Source organism: Phaethon aethereus, assembly GCF_964289735.1.
Source record: "Phaethon aethereus genome assembly, chromosome: 1".
Classification (NCBI taxonomy): domain Eukaryota; kingdom Metazoa; phylum Chordata; class Aves; order Phaethontiformes; family Phaethontidae; genus Phaethon; species Phaethon aethereus.
This window is the reverse complement of record NC_138575.1, coordinates 118,364,182-118,386,276: the sequence shown is the minus strand read 5'-3', so window position 1 is coordinate 118,386,276 and position 22,095 is coordinate 118,364,182.

Here is a 22,095-nt window from a genome sequence, read left to right as displayed (position 1 = left end):
AAAAATGCTACTTGAAGAATTACTGAAATGTCAAGCAGCATATGAAAGGACTCTGTTTTCATGTCATCTCCATGCCCTAACTCCTTTCACATCCCTCAGGATTATAATTTTTTAAATTGTATTTAAAAAAAAAAGCCTCAGTCATCTCAAGTGTATAATTTAAATGCCAAGTTCCTGCCTGGATTCACATTTTCTAGCTCAGTTTTAAATCATTGAAAACAGATTGAATAGGGTGCGTTGTTTGGCAAGCATTGCTGTTCACCTACCAATAGAACTTCAGTGTGGTCCTCTTCTGCAGACATTTACCCATTGGCTTGATGGGGACTACTCAGGAGAGGAAGGACCTTTCAGGCCTGCTGAGTATCCTTTTGTCTCATCCTGCTATTAAATCTCTCTGGAAAAGAAACATCAACATTCTGGAACCTGATATTGCAGAAAATTCTGTGGTCCTTTGGACCCTGTAAGTGCCAATTCATGTTTTGCTTACAGAAGCAAAACAAATGGCTTTTTCCTCTCAAATAACATAATAATTGCTTTCTCCTTCTTGTGCACAGGACATTAAACAGTTGCGCTTGTTTGTCACACAAAATCAAATTAAAGCGAGCATGACAAATTAGTATGTGTCTTCTCTAAAGAATGAGAAAGAACTGATGCTCACGTTCCTGCCAGCATGTCTACCCTGGAAGAGCCAAATGCCATTTCCCAAGGTGAGAGCAGCTCACAAGTTCTCTCCAGTTCCAGGCATGGAGCCATGATTTACCTCCCTGCTAAGGGGGGCTAACCATGGCCATGCAGTTCAAGGGTGGAAAAGTCCTCCACCAATATTCCTGTGTCTCCCTGTTCCTGCACCTCTGAGCATCCTCCCATACCACACTCCCTGCAAGCTGGATCCGCTTATAGTTTCCTGTTTGGAATTGGAAAGCAAATATTCCCCTTGGTCTGCTCCCAGTATAACTACTGTCAGCGCCAAAAGTCCTAGTTAACTTCTGCTCTGTCCAAGCAGGATGCTCTTCCAAACATGCAGCTGCTGATCCAGGGGGCACAGCCATACCCTTCTGAAGAGGAAAAACCACAAATGCCAGAGTTTCAGCTGCTTCGATACAGGCAGTTGTCATTGCAATGCCATTGCAAGCCCTCTGGGTTTGAGCACCTCCACAGCAGACTCATAGTACCTGGGGAGGCCCCAGCACCTTGAAGAGCCATGGGTGGCTCCACACTGGAAGTCCAGCAGCATCCTGCCTCTATGCCCTGGTTACATGGAGGAGCTCCATGAGGCATTTCCCAGCACTCTGAGTCCCTGCCCCATCCTTCTCCCAGGAAGACTTTTATGACGGCATTGTCCTGCCCCAGATGTGGGAAAAGAAAAAGGGTGGAGGGAAGCAGTGGTGGTGAAGAACAGAGCAGATATTAATATCCTTGAAGATGTCTGCATTTTATTTTCCCTTTTAATTTACAGCCTGGCACTTCAGCTGCAGTTGCTGTTTCCCTAAATGTACCTGGTTTGGGAGTTAAAAAAGAATATACTTTTTGTTGCTATTGGCCCATAGGTCAGACTAGCTTCCTTTAACGTTTCTACTTATTATGTATGTACATGTGAGTTTAATAAAGTTTGTTGTCTGTTTAAGCTCTGTTGTTGTCTACTCAATTGTAGGGAAGTGGGAAGCTGTCACTATGCCAGAAGTTTTCTTATTGAAGTCTAACAAAACAGTGAGCAATCTAGACAAACCAATAACATGGCACCCTGTGTCCCCAAACCAGCACGCACTAAGAGCTTCATTAAAATTGATCTTGAATTCAGCAAGTAAATCAACACTCACCCAAGACAATACATTAAATTAATCAGGCACAAAATATCCCGTACAGATCAGCAGGCCAAAAGTTTTTTAAAAATAAGCACAACAGAAACTTTCAGTTCTTGGTTGATATCAAAGTACCATGATGTTTCACCACAGAGCAGCACATATAATTAGCAATCAATTACTCATTAAAATTGCCCCATGAAGCAAGCATGTGAGCACATACAACATCTCTAATTCCCTTTGGCTCACTGGGCTCTGGCCTTATTTCATTATAAAAGCACTTCTGGGGTGTGCGAAAAGGCAAAAGAACTCGTTCAGGCCCTGGGCCCGCTTCCTTGGCTGGCAAACTGTGGTGGGTACAGCAGACCATGACCGGGAGAGTTGGCTCCCTCACACTCCTGGAGGATGGAGCCCTCTCACTGTTGGCAAAACCGCCTTTTCTGCACAAACTCCAGACTTTCTGGGTGCATCAGATGCCAGGTCAGAAAGAGAGAGAATGGCAAGGTCCTCCCTAGATTGTCCCAAGCTACCAGTACCCTTGTCATTGCAATACAGCCCAACATCTCCTTGTCTGTAGGTGCCTTATCTCCCCAGACCTTAGTGCCATCCTCACCACCATGCAGGAGCACAACCGTGTTGCCCAGGAAATCCTCCCTGACAAGAAAGCAGTACCTGTTGTGATTAATGTATCTGCAAGGTTTGCAAATCTCTGAAGGGCAAACGATGGCACCGCTGTGGCTTGAAGTGCCCCATCCTCTGGCATTATTCCAGTACGCCCCGGCTCCTGCCAGCCTGTTGGGTCATGACCTTCAATCAGCGTCTGTCATGGTCAGCCTAACACTTGATTTCCCAACACCAGATGAAGCTTTCATATTTCTCAGGTAAGATTTCCAGGACAGCCACACATTACATACCCCAGTCCTATGGTGCCAGGGGCTTTTATCAGCAAAGGGCTCCTCTAGGTGTGGAGATGCCAGACAAAGACAGCAGCTCCCCAGAATCCCTGCAGACAAGAATTAACTGAGGGAAACACATGGGAGCTGTAAGATAGACACAGATAAAATAGCCCGATCACTAAAAAAAAAAAATTAAAAAAAAAAAAGAGGAAAAAAAGATTTGCTGGGACCCCTGAAATATGAACCACTATCCCCATGATGCTCAGTGACAGGAACTCTGTGGGAAAAGACTACTCTCACTGACCAGTGTGCTGCCCACAATCGTGGTTTGTGATGAAGCCTCATCGATATAGAGATTTAGAAATTTCCTTGCGAAGTCCACATCGGCCTAGAGAATTAAACCAGGAGTACCCAGGAGATAATGTTTCAGAAAGGGTGAGTTTTAGCTCTAGGGGGAGATTTGGATGGCTGTGCAGAGCTTTTGGAAAAGTGGACAGTAAGGTCCCATTTCTGAGAAATTACAACAAACAAGGCACCAGTAACTGGGAATTAAGACTGTAGGCATCCTTCTTAGCAAAACCTGCTGCCTTAAGAAGTTTTGCTGGTCCTTAGTGTGACGCACCAGCTGGGCAATGGCAGCAGGGCTCTCCTCTGAGGGCTGAGCTTGTGGGTTTGGAGTCAATGCAGATACCTCTGCAGAGTGCTGGGCTGGGCAGGTGAGCCCCAAGCTGCCAGAAAGCCTGCTCAGACCCAGGGCTGTTAATATAGGTTGAAACACAGCTGCCCAGGGAGCATTCAGGAAAGGGAGCTCAGACAGCTGACTCATGGTCTTTTTTTATGCCACTAGCTTTCAGATAGACACACAAAAAAAAAAAATCCTGGCACCTCATTTCCTAAGAGAACAGCCTAGAAGTATTTATTATTAAAAGGAGTGATTGAGCACTGACATTCTGTGTTTCCATTTTTCAATCATTTCTTCTGTTTTCTGCTTTTTTTCCTTGTGGTCTTTGTAAAAACACCAGAATAATAGCAATTTATTAAGAACTGGCATTCACTCAAAATAGTTTCCCTTAATGTGAAATGCTCTTACTGACATTGTAAAATTTATTTACAGTTTCTCTTTTTTCTTCTGTTCATTGTTTAGACGTACCATAGAACACCAATAAAAAAAAAAAGTTATTTATGCTAAACAGATGTACTGTGAAAAGCCAGATGCAGCATAGATGATAACCAGCAGCTGGGCAAGCCCTAGCAGATAAGCTGCCTTTGACTATGGGTTTCCTTCATGCCCACAGTTGTTATAGCAATTTTCTCTGTCACTCACTTCACACAGAGATGTTTATGATGGAGATCTAAGCCCCCATTACTTCCAAAGGCTGAAGAATAAAGTATGAGCATTACCTCCAAAGTGATTTCTCAGCCTCCTCATGCCTCCTGATGCCTTTCTGACCTGGAAAAAAAAAAAAAACCAACAGCAAGGACAGTTTAGAACAAAACAAAATGAAAAACCCTAATAAAGTGTGCAGAAACTTGAATTGCTGCTTGGATTTACCTCAGACATATTCATCTCCAGAGATGGCCCCTCCAGGCCAGGTAGAGATCACAGAACCACAGAATCATTAAGGTTGGAAAAGACCTTTAAGATCATCAAGTCCAACCATCAACCCAACACGACCATGTCCACTCAACCATGTCCCGAAGTGCTATGTCCACACATTTTTTGAACTCCTCCAGTGAAGATGAGTCCACCACCTCCCTGGGCAGCCTGTTCCAATGCTTGACCACTCTTTCAGTAAAGAAATTTTTCCTAATACCTAGTCTAAACCTCCCCTGGCACAACTTGAGGCCACTTCCTCTCATTCTGTTGCTAGTTACTTGGGAGAAGAGACCAACACCCACCTCACTACAATCCCCCTTTCAGGTAGTAGTAGAGAGCAATAAGGTCTCCCCTCAGCCTCCTCTTCTCCAGACTGAACAATCCCAGTTCCCTCAGCCACTCCTCATAAGACTTGTGCTCCAGACCCCTCACCAGCTTCGTTGCCCTTCTCTGGACACACTCCAGCACTTCAATGTCCTTCTTGTAGTGAGGGGCCCAAAACTGAACACAGGATTCGAGGTGCGGCCTCACCAGTGCCGAGTACAGGGGCACGATCACTTCCCTACTACTGCTGGCCACACTATTCCTGATACAGGCCAGGACGCTGTTGGCCTTCTTGGCCACCTGGGCACACTGCTGGCTCATGTTCAGCCGGCTGTCAACCAGCACCCCCAGGTCCTTTTCTGCCAGGCAGCTCTCCAGCCACTCCTCCCCAAGCCTGTAGCGTTGCATGGAGTTGTTGTGACCCAAGTGCAGGACCCGGCACTTGGCCTTGTTAAACCTCATACAACTGACCTCTGCCCATCGACCCAGCCTGTCCAGATCGCTCTGCAGAGCCTTCCTGCCCTCCAGCAGATCAACACTCCCACCCAACTTGGTATCATCTGCAAACTTACTGAGGGAGCACTCAATTCCCTCATCCAGATCATCTATAAAGATATTGAACAAGACCGGCCCAGAACCGAGCCCTGGGGAACACCGCTTGTGACCGGCCGCCAGCCGGATTTAACGCCATTCACCACAACTCTCTGGGCTCAGCCAGCCAGCCAGTTCTTTACCCAGTGAAGAGTAAACCTGTCTAAGCCACGAGCCACCAGTTTCTCCAGGAGAATGCTGTGAGAGATGTTGTCAAAGGCTTTACTAAAGTCCAGGTAGACAACATCCACAGTCTTTCTCTCATCTACTAGGCGGGTCACCTGGTCATCGAAGGAGATCAGGTTGGTCAAGCAGGACCTGCCTTTCATGAACCTGTGCTGGCTGGGCCTGATCCCTTGGTTGTCCTGCACTTGCTCTGTGAGCACCCTCAAGATCAACCTCTCCACAATCTTCCCCAATTGTCCTGCCACTGCCTAAATCTTGTAGGTAAAGCATACACATCATCATCAAGTCCTATTCAGAAGTGGCAAAGCAAACATAAACACAACGTGCTCATGGCAAGGTGTGCTCAAACTGCATACTATGGTGCCTCAGGTGGACGCAGGCCCATACTACAGCATTTAGGATCAAGAAAGGAACAAACACATGAAACCACGTAAGTGCCCGGGGCTGCCAAATGCCTGCTGCCTGTGCAGTCAGTGAAGAAGGATCCACAAAGCACGCTACAGGTGTGCTGTGCTGGCTTCATAATTTCTTTTCCCCTTTGACCACCTAGGGAGCCAGGGCCCGGAGAGTAGGTGGTCTGAATCACGCGTCTCTCTCTCAGCCAAAGACATCAAAGCAGGCAAGCAGGATACAGCTGGATACTCCTGCTTTCTCCTGAATATGAGCCATGCCTGTGGCTCTCCCGCACAATTCATTCCATTGACGTTGTTCAGTTCTCATCCTATAAAGCATTCATTTAACTCAGAGGGGAAGAAAAAGTCAATTAAAAGAAAAAAAAATGTGCAACAATGAATTTTTAACATATTGTCCCAAACAGAAAGCTGGACCAGGTGCAGACCCATGATTAGGATCAAGTGATGGGAAGACGTCCAAAGCGTTCAGCTGAGCTGATTGCAGAGGCCTGGCTTTGAAGGCTGTATACAATGAAGCAACTCATTAATAGTTGGACTTTCACCTTCCTGGCAATAGATGAGTCATGTATTTGAGACCGTCAGTGCCTTGGATTTTAAGAATGGAAGAGAAGATCAGGATCATTTACCCTGCAGTACATAGGCCATACAATTTTCTTTCAGCGTTAAGACTGCATGAGGCTAATACCTCCATCTACCTAATGCCTTAGTTGCTTCTGCATGATTGGGCCAGCAGGGAACCACTGACCCAATTTACAGCTAAGCGTCTTAACCTCATTAACAACAGCAACTTGCGAAGACCTGGGTATTTGTTACTTTTCTTATGTTTCTCACTTTCTTCATCTGCAGCCAAGCTCTCCAGTTCATAAATGACATTTCATTAGAACAATCTGATCCCTTGTTTACATGATAGTCCATGTCTCCATTTTATGACTAAAGCCCCAGATAGATAAGCAAAATTATTAACCTTTTGAGAAATGCTCTCAAAAGCACCAGTAGACTCACTCTTTGTCAGCATGTCACTTGGTGTCACACTCAGAGCATCAACAAAGAAAGAGTTCTTTACAGTATGAGGTAGTTTGAGCCTGTTAGGGGAGCAGCCACAAGGCCATTTTGGCTCCTATTTTCGAGGCAGAGGGAAGCAACAGTTTCATCGCCTGATAAGCCAGGGCAAGAGAACCACCTGGCTGCACAGCTGGGCTTTCTGAAGAGCTTCACACTGTCTCAGATGGGGAAAGCAATGAGTGTGCATGGTATCAGGCTTTTGAGGGAGATACTTTTAAAAACAAGAATTCTGGTGTGTGCTGATACGCTTGACACGTGAGATGTGCAAGAGGGCTTTGTTGGGAATACCAGAGAGGTGTGAAAAGAGCCCAAAACTGAGAGCTATGGAATGTTTCTATCTCCTACCTGCCAGCAAGTACTAGTCTGCCCTCAATACAGAACTGGTTTTGAATACATGTCAGCACACTGTTTGGACAGAAATGGTTGATGAATCTTATTGAGGCCAATTAAAAGGAAAAAAAAAAAAGATGGAACTAAACAGTTCTAGGTCCGTTCTCCCCCCAGGAAAGCAAGAAGCATCCAGAGAAGCTTCCAAATAATACATTTATTTTTCACATACCTCTTCCACCCACTCGGTGTGGGTGCACTGGAATGATTTCACTAGCTTCTAATATTTCACTTGCAAGAAAGATCCCTGTAGAGGAAAGAAAGTGTCCAGGTGACAGAGTTCCAGATATTCATAGCTTCATATCTTCTCCTTCAAAAAGCTTTGGAGAGAGAAAAAGCAGCCCAACCTCCCAAGTAAGATCTTCTTTCCTGAGGTAGTCCTTTGGCCCTTTTTCTCAATACTAGGTTTGGAAGACATCTCTACCCCCTTGGGAGAGAAATTAAAACCATAGGCTTTCCCAGAATAACCACATTTATACAAGCTTCCCTTCCCTAGAGGAGAAGAAGAAGGACTCAAAACCTCGAAGATTGTTTTAGAACTTTTATGGCACTTAGCCAGAAATTTCAAAAAGAGTTCATGTGGCCATAAATCAGCTGAACTGGTCAATGTGCAGAGACAACTGACCAAAAGGCTCACCCAATGCTAGATGATTCGCATTTCTGAGAAAGCCATGAAACAAAAAATTTTGCCTTAAAAAGCAATGGGTTCCTTAACTTTACTTAGAGCCATAACACACTGCATGAACTTTCATGAGTACAAGGACCAACATAACTCAATTACTGAAGAAGTATATCCAGACATTTCTTTCAGTGCTGGCAAAATGACAAAGTACACACCAGGTGACAAAAACCTCAACATCCTACACACTTGTCCATAAAATTCTAGCACAAATATTCTCACAAACACTTCTGTCCTGCTGAAAGACAACGACCAGCATCTTTTTGTCCAGTATATCTCCTATTCACATAGATTTTTATGTCAGCAAACTGTATGTTTGTCTCCTTTCAAGTTGAGTTCCTTTTCTCATGGCTCCAGAGACCATTTTTCTGGAAGAGGAACTAATGGTTCTGCCTGTCTCAACTTATATTTTGAATGCAATTGACTTTTACAGTAAGCAAAGCCCTTCTGAAAAATCAGTAGTCTTGAAGACATATTCACTCAAGTTGAATACACAATCGGTGGGGGTTTTTTTAATAGCGAATGTATCGTATTCCATATGGTTTTAGGAATAAATATAGGTGCCAGCAGCAAGTTCTAGGGATTTTCAAACACTCTGAAGATTCCTATATTCTGACTGGGTTCTTCACTGTTTGTAGATCTGCTGTGAACTGGGAAGAGGGTTCTCTCACACCGTTTTCCAAATGTTTTTTGCTGCCCTTCGCTGATACAAAAGAGGCAAGGATAGTCCTTCATGTTATCCTTGCCTCTTCTGTCCTGGGTTAGAGTACCTAGTGCTTTATTTGAAACTCTCTTTGAGGAAAATATCCTTATGCTCCCACCTCTGTTGAGCAGTGAAACTCAAGTTTCCAGACAATGTTCAGAAATAGATTACTTATAATGCCAGTGGCCCAAAGACTACAACAGCTTTTACTGCTTAACTTCCTTAACCAGGAAGTACAGGTGTTGGTAAATGTCCTGGGCAGATCTCCCTTAAGGAAGTGACTGCGTTACCTAAGCAGTCAAAGACACTGTCCTCAAAGCATCCACAACATCCACATGGCCACAGTTAAGTGGAAACCCATAACATATAGATATACTCCCCTTGTCCCCACAGCTCAACATCACATCTCACTGGTGTAACTCACAAAGCCCCACGACTGGAGATGTTCACAGAGTTTGCGAGGCACTCCCTGTTCTGTGGCCATGTTGCAAAGTAAATTGTGTGAACAGAGGATGCCCACTAAAAGGGCACGGTTCAGGCCCACACCATATGACACATGACTATAAGGTGTGTGAATGTCACTCAGGGCTAATGGGTGGAGAATTACATCACTTTGAGGTACGCCTTCTTCTTGTAGATCCACACCTGGATCATGGCAACTGAAATGTCTTCAAAGATACTATTATTGGTGCTTCCTGAGTTCTGTCTATCCTACAAGACAACCATCTGAAGACCCTAGCCTATGAAAGCTGCATCCTCCATTGGTTTATCAAAGCCCAAGTGAAGCAATGTTCCAAACACAGCACTTCATTTTTGGCTTTTGGGTCACATCAATACATGTTACTTTGGCTTACGGGCAGATAATAAACTGATTAAATCATAGACTGACTGATAGAAGACTGACAGTCTAAGGGCTTCATGCAGCTGTGATTGATACAGGACTTTGTGAGACAACCTCAATGCCTCTACTTATTTTAAACATTCTGTTCAACCTCTGGTTATTGTGCTTAGGGAGACAGCAATGCAAATGTATAGGTAAAGCAGCAATAACTTTTACAAAGCCACACAGCAAAAGCTGGAGCTTCACAGATCAGCTTCAGCAGAGCTATATTGATTTATAGGAGATGGCCAACACATATCTGATGCAATCCACTGTCCAGGAAAGAGATCATATGAGGTGGTTGCTCAAGATAGCAGAGCACTGGGAGTCAGTGATCCAACAGGGCCCTTCCAGTTTAATATTCCAAAATTTCTTGAAGCTTCACATAGGACCTGGGGCAGAATGCCTAAACTTTGCAAAGAAGGTTCATGCTCAGGTGGTTGCTGTAATAGATAGACACTTTGGAGCACTTTTATTTTTAAACATTGCCCTCCACCATGAAGCTAACCAGTTTGTAAGGATCAACAAGTCAGAGCAAGCATCTCCCTCTCCATGAGCAATGCGGTTAGCTCTTCATTACAAGGTTTCACCAGTGCTTTTTAACTACTGGGTGCTTTTCTAAATTGAAGACCAGGCACGCTGGTCAGCAAAATGAAAAGACAGAGCCTCAGGCAGTATTCAGTTCATAAGTACCTGCCAATTTGTTTTGCAATTGCACTGTTATTTAAAAATGACAGTGTTGAATTAAAAAAAGTTTCAGCTGGGTATGGAACTTTGCAGCTCCACGGCAGATCTGCCAGGGCACTCTATCTGCCAGCCCATAAAACATTTTGCAATCGAGCGCGCCAACCTAAATTAGCTGGATTTGAGGTCAAGCAGCAATCACAGCTGAATGCTCTGCAGACACCCTGAGAAGGAGCAGCAGCAATACTCCCATTACCTGTAAAGCATGTTGGAAATAAATAAACAAACAAACAAACAAAAAAGGAAAAATCCACTCACTGTTCTCATGCTCTTTTTTATGAGGTTGAGCAATATTTATTTGAAAGCTGTAAAACCACAAGTGCTTGGCATCTGCCCTCTTTGATCGCAGCATAGTTTAATGTAGGGCAGGGGCATCATTTAGCTGCTTTTAGCAAAGTTAAAATTGGCCCTTTGAATCATTACATTTTTCTCTAAATCCCGCCTGTACACAGATGCCTGGAGCCACGATTTTATGTATAAATATATAAATATAATATGTAAACACACCTCCTCATGTTTCCTTCCTTGTCAATATTGAGGAGGCAAAAAAATCCAATTTTTGCCAATGAGACCAACCATTGGCAAAAATGACTGAAAGGTTGTCAGCATATGACATGACCACAAATGCATCCTTAGCTTCCTTCTGCCTTAGCTTGCAAAAACATCCACTTGCTGTCCAGCTCACACAGAGGTACTGAAGCCTGATTAACATCTTTTAAATAGATTGAGATCATCATATCAACAGAGATTGTAAAATGCAGAGAATTATCATTATTTTACCAGGCCAAATCCTGACATCATTGCCATTTTCCACTGAGAGAAGAAAATTATCTTGGCTTCAACAGTGGTTTTGCCTTGCTAAAAGCTGAACAAAAACAGACTGAGAGAGGACTTCAGGATCTGTCCAGAGATGATTTATTCTTAGGACAGACAACTCATACTAATGAATTTCACCACAAAATAGCTTGGCTTCAGATTGATCTATCTGCCACTTCAGTAGTCCACCTATAGCAGGTTGGCCAGTCTGCATAGCTATAAAAGGTGAGGTGGCCTGTTCCTTTGCGCAAAGGAAGGACTGTGTTAATGCCCTGGACCAAGGGACAGATGATCACCCAATTTGCAGCTGCCTGGTGCTTCTCTTCTTAAAAGTTGTCCTGGGCCATGGATGATCTCAGGGATCAAAAGCTCTTCCCACCTGGGTCTTCACGGACTCTTCCCAGCTTCCAGCAGGGCATTTGTATTTCCGCTAGCACCAGGTCCAGAACAGCTTTATACTCAAGAAAGTCATTCTGTCTAAGAAATTACCTTCATCAATGAACATCATTTCATCTAAATAGGTTGCTTTGTCAGCAGTTCTAGGGTTTTAATGGAAATGTTTCTGTTTCAAGACAAATGTTCCATACCCTGATGGTTGTGGTACCATGTTTGGCATGTGGAGTCCTATATTCAAATCACTCAGATCGAAGCACAGTTTGGCATGAAAAACATCAAGCCTGCTTTGGGCAAAGCAGGAACTTGAAAACAAATTTCCTATGTGCCAAGACAGTAACTCAACCATCAGGCTTTGAATCACACAGGTCTTGTCCGTGGGCCAATCAACCCCGAAAGCAACTGTGGAAGGAATCTTTCAGTCCAGTTCTAATCACTGCAGCAGGAAGCAAGCTAGCTTTTGATTTCATGATACCTGACTCTACAACCTTGGTTCTTTAAGAGCTGTCCCAATGCAAGCGTCATCAGTTGAAGGCCTGGGTCAGTTAAGTGCTTTCACCTCTCCCATCCTGACAGACGTGGGGAGTATTAGGGGGTATTCTTGTCTTACAACATGTTCACTGCATGACTTCCATTAGATTAACTTGGACTACCCAGGTGGAACCAATGGTCTTTTGACTTTGCTGTTAAAGCTGAGTGCCCAACTCATTGAATTTCAGCAATATGAGAACTATTTCAATATATTGGAAATTTACCATTTTTCAAATATTCAAAACACTCTGGAATAATTCCAGTAACATTGGAACACCTGGTACTAGAAAAGTACAGCCATTAGAATTGGCAAAAATGATGACTTACAGAGGTAGATCTATGGTTTCCATGTTTGTGTTTTCTAGCAGAAAGTAAATCCTTCACAGCACGAACAGAAAATCATCACTTTGTCTGGGTGACTCATGTTTAAAACTGCTTCCATCCTAAGTCCCTTCGTCCTTCTGGCTGAAGAATTATTCAGTGACGCACAAATTTATCACCTCCAGCTGCATTGCAACAGTCCAGTGCATCTAATCTTGGAATAGGAGAGATCAGGAAAACCACCCAGCTGATCTCTTGCATGAGATTTCCAGGTACCAATAATTTTATAGTGGCTAACACTTCCACTGCATACAGACCTTGAGAACAGAAGTCAAGCCATTTTCACATACTTCTTTTTCACTCTTTATCACTGAATGTGTTTGTTTACACACATGCCCCTTTGAGGGCTGAAGTTTTAAAGCATGAGATACCCACATTCATGCATAGTTAGTGGCAACTGAGCATATTTAACACCACTGAAATTCTCAATGTGTGTCTCATTAAAAAAGGCCTAAAATAAGTACAAGAAATTTAAACAAAAGAATAAAAAGCTTAACTTATGGCAAGCAATATCCATTTTTCACAGCAAACCCTGCTGATAAGAGCTAACATTTATCTCCTGTGAGAAATTTTGCATAGCAGGATAAGCAGAAATGTCCCTTTGCCATCTAAGAACGAACAGCATTAGGTGAGGTATTATAGTGCTTGTCGTCCTCTGAGCTATGTTAGAGTGAGAAAGATGGACAAATACTTTGTGCATAAGGGAGTGTTGCTATTCAGTTATTTCCTGCTTATCTGCCAGACCAGCTAAACAACCAGCTAATACACAAATGTAACAAGAGACTAAAAATTATTCATAAGCTAGCTGGCTAGTGAAAAATTAGTGCTGCTTTACCCAACCCCTTCTAGTGGGAGCAGCTGAAGCATCCCAACAGCCCCTCCACAGGAGTGTTGGGGTCAGTTTGACTCGGCCCACTTGGATGTGAAGCACCTGCCGGAGCCCATTTGGTCCTTGCTTGCCACAAGCTCCCTGTACAATGGGTAGGACATGGGGAAGCGGACAGTGCTGTAAGCGGTACATTAATGGATAATTTCTTCTGTTGATTTTGCAAGGTGGCTCACCAGAGACTCCCAATTCCACCTAACAATCTTATGAAAGCTCTACAGCAGGGTAGTCAACCAATACTGCTTTTGAGGTGAAAATGAAGTCCTTGGAGCTTCAGACACAGCTGGGACATGGGAGAGGGAGTTACCCTTTTGCGGGGACAACCTGAGCCTCTTCTATTTAAACCCTTCCTCTCCTTGAGTCCCTGGGCAACAGCTTGGGAAATGGGGGTGGGCATCATGGCCAGCTAGACGTGTCATGATCTCCATTGTGTCACCCCAGATCACAGTTACCTCCAGGCTTTTGAAAACATCTGTCCTTCTCGTAAGGTAGTGAACAGGCTTTCTTATTGCTGAAAGGTTCATAAACTGCCTAGGCTTTTCTTACAGAAAACAGGGTCATTCTAGCCATTGCCAATGACCCATCCAATCCTGTAATACTAGCCATACTCTCAAAGGCAGCAGAACAAGGCCCCAGAACCACCTGGTAGTCTCAAACACCTCTAAGGCTGGGTTGGACAATATGTGTCCACATTAACAGATAGTACAGTGGTCTTGCTTTTCCTCCAATAGCTGATCATCTTGATTCAAAGGTCGGTTGCCTCCTCATGCTGTCTGCCAAATGTAGGCTCACATACCGTGTTGCCAGCCTGACAAGATATCCACTGACATGTCTGAAATATGAGCAGTCAGCATAGATGAAAAATATTTCCTCTCCCAAATGAGACAACTACTGTCAGAGGAAACTTCCCTGCCACCCACCTACTTCGGGTTCTCCTGCCTGTCCCTTTCACCCTATGTGTTCTTCTTGTCACTCCCGTTCCTGCTTCTCTCTCAGTCCTTTGCAGAGAACACCTAACAAATCCCTGTCAGGGCTGGAGTTGCACGGGTCTGACTGACAACTGGCAGAGTCAGACTACAAAAAATCAGCTGCAATGGAAAGAAACAATAAGTTTATCAGCAAAGGCTGGAATACCTTAAAAGTCACAAGAAGATTTAAGGTTACCCCAAAGCTTGCAACATACCTGGTCTGTTTTTACAATGAACAGCTCTGAATGTCAAAATTGCACTATAAATTGAAAGGGTGGCCAGTAGCCGAGTAAGAATACACAGACACTTAACACTTCTCCATTAACAGCAACGGCAGCAAAACTATAAAACAGTTATTGCTAGTTCAGTGGGTTTACAGCACGGAGAAAGCTGTTGCTCTTCTGTCAGAAAATGCCTGTTGAACAAAGGAGGAAGATGGAGTGATGCATGGATTTTTCTGAGTCTGCAGCAGCACGGCTGTAAGGCACTAAGATGGAGTGGCACTGCATAGGGTCCAGGCTGTGCTAGGACATCCACCGTGCTCCCTTGGAGACCACCACCTTTCCTGGGCAGGGAGCAAGGGAGAGAAAACACAACAGTGCTGTGCTGCAGGAGAGGTGAGGAAGATAGCCAGTGATCTGAGTGGGAAGGAAACCAGGGGAAGACAGCTGGCTGAGATGCAGGAGAAACAGAAGAGACTGAGGATGTCAACACAAATGAGGTGCTGGTGAAGAGGACAGGGGGTAGGAGGAGGGAAGGCTCAGCCCAGCAGAAGATCTCTGCAGCTGGCCAAGAAACGAATCCTAGACACATGAGCCCTGCATAGGTACGAGGAGAGGGAACTAGGGAAAAGCACAGTCCCAAAAATACCTAGGGGAGCATGCACAGGAATAGTCACCATGAGGTAAACTAGAGTGTGCGTTTCCAGCCAGTCAGCTGTTCCCTGATGAGGGCTTGCACACACATGCTGAGCCTTTCCCACAGCCAGAACAAGTTAGCTGGCCCCATCTCCACCGAGAGGCAGCGAAACCACCCCCACTTATCACAGGGTAAGAAAGTGCAAATGGGCAGTGCTTGAGGAATTGTCCCACATGTTCTGTATTTTGGGCTGAGTTACCTGTAAAAGCTTTTGTCAAAGGCGTACAGCATCCTGGAGGAAAGAGACTGACTCTGAACTCTGGATCCTTCAGCTACAATCAGACAGGTTTTAAAAACATGTAAAAACAAAAACAAAACAGAACAAACAGAACAGGAAAAATCCTTACAGTTTTCAGCGGCTTTTAGAGTCCTCAAAAAATAGCAGGTAATCTGAGGAAAGAGAAGAAAGGTTGTAAACCATTGAAAGTACAAAGCCAAGCAAATAGTAGATGAATACCAAGCCAGAGTGGGATTCATGTCAAGAAAGCAAGGTGCAATTTCATTATGTGATTTTACAATAATTTGAGTTTATTTTAGCAGGCAGATGACCTCTCAATAATATTTGTAATATTCTTGCAATGTCCCAATTGGCTGCTGCTGCCAATATTTAGCCAAGGGGGCTAAATGTATAAAACAGCTCTTGACTTAATCACCAATTATTTGAAAATGTTTTGTGTAAGAACTATATGTGCAGAGACTAGGTAACTAAATGAAAAAGGTCTAGAATATTTCTAACCATTTTGTTGTGTTTCCAGCTTAAAAATATTTTTTTTAAAAAAGGAGAAAGAAAGAATAAAAAGGAGAGGGAATTAAAAACTAACATTAGTCCAAACCCTTAGAGAGCAACATGTAACAGCTTGAGACAAGTAAAGCAAGCAGCATTTGGCACTGAGCAGTGTGCTATAAAACAAGGAACGTACACTTGAACGCATTTCCAGATCTCCTAGCAAGCAAGAATACCCACTGCCCAGAGAGGGTCAGCTGAAAGGATCCCAGGCTGTAAGGCACATTTCCTAGAGAAAGCTATTAGCCAACACCAGCTCTTTGAAAATGCAAGAGGTAACCCTGGGAGCAGACCCCACTTTCAAGAGTACAGCAGGAATGATACCTAAATCCTCAAAGACCATGTCAGAGCCAAAATAGCAGAAAGCAAGTCCCATTTCAGAAGTTACATGTGCATATTCTCCTGTGGTCAATGTTTTCAGGTCCTGGAATAAACCCTTACACTTACTTATAGTTTTAATATTCCCTGCTGTTGTTTTTGACCCCTGCTAGTTGAGATTCAACTCTGCGGCTCATGGGCACTGTGAATCTGTTCACAGCTCTTTCACCAAAGTGAGCATCTCAGCCAGACTCTCCAAAAATGCAGGCTACCACCCACCTGGGTCTGATAACAAACAGCAGCCTTTCTTAGCCCTGGGATTCAACCAGTCTGATTTATGGTCCTGACAACAACACAAAGAAGTGGTCCATCTTAGCTTTTGAATACAAGCCTAACTTAGAGGCAAATCCCACATATTTCTGAGGCCTGACACGCGGTTTCGTACTTTTCCTAAGGAATAATGCTGGTACCCTTGGGTTCCATGTCAGAAAAATGAAACCTTGGGGTCATTAGCAGATAATATAACAAGTTATGTGGTAGGAACAGACATCTTAATTATGGATGCAAAACCACCACTGAGAAGTTGTGGGGAACAAAACTTGTGCTGCTACATGACTGCACCGCTTCTTGTGCAAAATTTACAGATGTGGAAAACACATTCCTTGGACTACAAGAAACTCTTAGTACTGGGTTCCTTTCACAAAAAGAAAAATGAGAAGACCCATGCATTTTCCATCTTGTTTAACACAGACATGATTTCAAGTCAAGAGATTTTTCAAAGACTCTTCAGCTGCCATGCCAGAATGAGCTTAATGTTGGGTCAAACCGCATGAGCAGACACTTTAATGAAGGAGCTTGCTACGTTGTCTCCAAGGAAATTGCCTCAGAAATGACAGGCATTAGCTTTTGGTGATGGTCCCACTGGCAATTACATAGCCAAGCAATAGTCAACACACACCAGATTTATCCAGGAGTAGTATTTTTTCATCCACATCGTTGGCATTGCGGGTTTGAAATCTATGGCAACCAGGGGTATCAGTACAGGAATATGAAGATCTACGGCCCACCAGAACAATTCTGAACATTTGTGGCCAGCTCCTGGGAGATTTACACAGCTCCTTTCTGGGATATGCTAGCCTGTCCCATCACATCCTCCTAGGGACACACAGGGCACAGAGCCTCTAAGAAACCTCTTGAGTTACCACAACTGCCAGAGAAGTTCATCTGGCTCACAATGTACCCAGGTGCTGACTCCAAGAAGCCCTCAGGTGAAAGAGGGAAGCCAACACAAGCCTCTGCCATGAGAATACTTCTTGCAGTCTGCTCCAGCAGAAGCAATCCAAAGGCAGCTATTTCAGGCAGCCACATGCTCACAGCTTCCTACTTTCCTAGACGTTGCTCAGGACACATGGACTTGCCCAGCTGCATGGGCTGAGAAATGCATGAGCTACCCAAGAGCTGTCCATGAGTATTAAGAATTGTTCTGATTATTGCAAGCTACAGCTTATTGAGTAGCTTAAGGTTATTGTGGCCTGCCAGGCTGAAAAGGTTGGGTGCCACTGATAGAGCTAGAGCAGCAATCAAAAGGAGTGAGTGTGAAGCTCTGGGGGCTGGCAGGAAAGCTAAGTTGTCCACCTTGTGTTTGTGCCAAGTCTGGGCAAACTGGCATCTCCCATCGTGCAGTTGACTGGGGAGTCACAGTCCGGAGCTCCTTCCTCTGCATCTCAAAACAGGTTATGGCTTCAAAACATGAGTTTAAGAGAAAAAGACAGCAGCACCCTTACTCCAAAGGGCTCCGCCATGGGATCCCGAAGTCCTAGCTCTAAATTAAGGTACTGAAGGTCACAGTGAAACGACTCTACTCGTATGTGTCAGATATAGTTGCTCAGGGTGCAGCTTAGTTCTCAGTTGTGGTTGTTGGAGATGTTCCTCAGGTACATGACACAAGCAACCTATGGAAGTGGCATAACATCAGGAATAAACAAAGGTAAAATTAAAGAGAGGTGGTAGAGACAAAGGGTGTATCTATCTGCCCTGCAGATCACAAGTATCTGTAGTGGTGCCTGAATAACCCTAAACAACCAGGCTTTGAGCCTGGTGGAAGAAAGCTGAGCCAGAGCTAACTTTGGTGTTTTACTGCCATTCATTTGTTACCATCACCCTGCGGCTCACAACTAGGACAACTATGTTCTCCTTCAGTGCCCTCCATTTCAACCTTTTAGATAGCCTTGAACAAGCTGTCAGAAACAATATCCCCTCACTATGCTGTTGAAGCTAGCGAAGTCAGGAGCAAACAGAAAAACTGACAACTTGAGCGAGGTAAAGAAATACTGCAGAAAATACATCTACCAACAGCTGAGGGGGTAGGTCTGTGTTCGTAAACTCCCCAAAAGGGTGCTTATCCCCTTTCTAACATTCACATTTAACTAGACACATTAAGAAAATCCATTTATATGCTCACTACTCAGTAAAAGCTATTGTGAAATAACGTGAGAGGGATTATGTGAGATGATGCAAATACATTTTCTTAGCTGCGTGGTGTTCATGCTAGTGTGTCAAAGGAGTTACTCAATGAATTTGCCATGCCAATAATTCCTCCTTCATTGTGAGGGACTGGGGGAACGACACTGCTAGAGGAAAGCAAAATACTAATTTTCAATAAAAAAGGAGGTTGTATTATTATACTGGACTGCTTAATCTTGTCTCCTCCTAAATGTACACATTGTGCTTTGCACAATGGGCCCTGATCGTGGTGGGGCTTTTAGATGCTTTGATAATAATAACAACAAAAATGAGTAGCAATTAACAAGAAATTCAATGGTCCCAGAAATTACCCCCTCATAAGTCTGACTGCTGTATCTAGTATTAAAGGAACAAATATTAAGAAAAATAAATTCCTGAACATCTGGAAAATAACAGACTATTGAGCAATAAGCAGCACAATAGATCCAGTCAAAAAAGATATGGCTGCCTTTTTCGACACAATTTTAAAAATGACTGCAGTATATTCAAAGTAATACATGTGTTACAGCTACATTAGCCTCTCAGTAAAACATTTGTTCCAGTGTCAAATAAAATCTTTTATTTTTTCATAAAAAATGAGTCACATTCACTTTTTTGGCAATACATAATATGAAGATCACAGCTGCTAAAGGATAGGAAAGAAAAATACTAGCTAACATCATTTAAAATACAGGGCTAGCGATACCTAAGAGGTCAGTGTTAGATCATGTGCTTTTTTACAGAGTATTTCATTCTGAGCCATTTAGGTCTTTCCTTCACTCTCCTTGTAATACCATGTGAGATTTCCCAGAAATATATTGCTCTGTGTTGATATTTTCATTGTCTGGAGCTGAGGTTCAGGAGGGAGGAAGGGAATGAGGGAGCTATTTATTCTCTCACCCTATAATTCAAATAGCTTCTCAATTTTTGCATAATACTTAACACTTTTTAATCATAACCTGGAAGGAGAAATTCACAAATGAGGAATTCAAGCTGGTATTACCTTACCTCCCACTTATATTGCTTTCCTCAAATTACCAGCAATAAACGCACCCAGCATTAGCCCACAGCACATCAAAACACTTGAGCATATGTTCAACTATTGGCACAGCCAGTAGTCACTGAACTTAAGTAACCGCAGTTACTCTTGGAGGCTTTTTTATATCAGCAGGTTATATCATCAGGTTATATCATCAGCATTAGCTACTGAGAACTCTTTCCTCTGTGCAAGGAAGCAAAAGAAGGTCCTAAGACATCTATCACTTGCAAGAGCAGGAAAATTCTGCTGTGGATTTTGCAAGTAACCACCAAGAGGAATTAGCACAAGTTCCTACTAATTGGAGCATTTAAAAATAGGTGAGACAAAACTCAAAGTAATTGCACTGTAAAGTACAAACCATCCTCACACAGACCTGGAATGGGCATCCTCAAAGATCTGGACAGTGTGTGGGCAGGGCAGGGCTATCCCTTACAATGTGGACTTGAGGAAGAAAACTTTCTACAAAAGGCTGCACCAAACCCCAGTGTCTTCTCTCCCTGAAGTGAAAATGTGGTATGTGAATCCCACTGTGATAAAAAATTTAAAAGAGAAGAATAAAAGAAGCTCTCTCTGTTTTCCCTCTATTTATTAATAATTTGATTTATAGGAGTTTCTAAAAATAAAGTAAGTACCAAAACATATGACTGACCAGTGCCCTATGGCTTTCTTCCTCATGTGGAGACTTGAAAGTGTTTCTTTAATTATTCTGTATTATGTGAAATTCATATGACTATTGGCACTAACGTAAACTGTTCTCAGCTGGGATAGTTATTTGCTTTTTACCAAACTAAGATGGGCAAACTGGTGAAAAACAAAAATGGAAGGTCATTTGGTATCGACATAGAAAATAAAATAAATTCTCTGTAAACTGAGAGATAATGTCCGGATGGCTCAGAATGTTAGGCTTCTTTGGCAGTTGACTGAAATAAAGGGTTTTTTTTCTTAGTTCCTTATGACTATGCAATGCCTCATCCTCTGGGACTCCAAGCAAGAATGGCAGCATATTCTTGACACTTCAGTTAACTAGCAGGTCATAATAAAATCCTTGTATTTCTTCAAATCAATCTGAAATAGTAACCTTTTCCTTTATTTATTTGTAGTAAACCAAAATACTGAGGATGGAAAACATTGCAGGCCAAGTAAGACGTTTAATTTGATCAAAAGGGAAACAACTCCGTCTTCTTTTAAGTAATATACAGGCACACTCTGAACTGTTTGTTGCTATGAATTCCCAAAACAGGAATGTTTCACTTTAGGACAGTCAAAGTGAAATGTTCCTTTTTTTCTTTTTTTTTTTTCCTATTTGGGGCTTGTTTGTGTTTTTGGCTAAAGGAGTTGGGTGAATTTGATACGACACTTCATGAAGGATGTGGGAATGCTAAACAGAAGTAAAAAGAGAGCCTGAGAATGATCCAGTGGTTGGCAAATAACTCTTGCAGTGGCAGGCTTCAGGACCTTGTGCTATCCAGCTCATAGGCAATAGAAAATACCCTGGGATTTTAATCCCTGTTGCCAAAGAGACAGAAGGATCCAGTGGCTAGGAAGTGTTTCGGGATGGTCAGGAGTGGTTCAGGAAGAACCAAGACATGCAGCAGATCCCGGGGAGCCCCCGGACTCGGGGAGCCGCAGGCAGATATAACAAAATGGCCTGAGCCAGGGCTTGGCCGGCAGCAGCTCGAGTCTCAGTCCCAGCACTAAGGCAGCTCCCGCCTGCCCACAGCACTCACTCTGCCAGGTCCCTGCCCAAGTTCACCAGCATCCCGTCCTCTGCGTTGGTGGGACCCTTGCAGAAGGAAGGACGAAATCCCGAATCTGTTGGTACAGCTTGTATTGTGGGTTTACTCCTAGTTAGACATGGCCGTGATTTGTGTGGTTCAGGAATATGTCTAAGCATCTGCCCAGTTTCTAGCACAGGATTATTCCTGTAGCTACATGCCGTGTGCCTGACTGTTTTGCTGAACAGGGTCCTACGTCGTGTCAGACTGAGTAAATTCACTTTCCTTCTTTTGGAACCCATGTGAGTGCTCTGGTATTAAGTAAACTTACCTGAATGTTATTAAGTTTGTGTTTTACTGGAGGAAGGTGAAGAGAAATAGAAAGCCAGTGGGGGAGAAAAAAAAAAACATGCTGAAAATGGAACAAGAAGTGGGTATAACAAAAATCAATACACATGAAATAAAAGAAGATGAGGGGGAAAGAGACAGAACTTCCCATCTGAAAACACAGCATATGTGCCATGTGTAGGGTGTGCATTTCTGCCAGCATAGCTCTGGGGAAGAGTTTTCTCCCTCACACGCA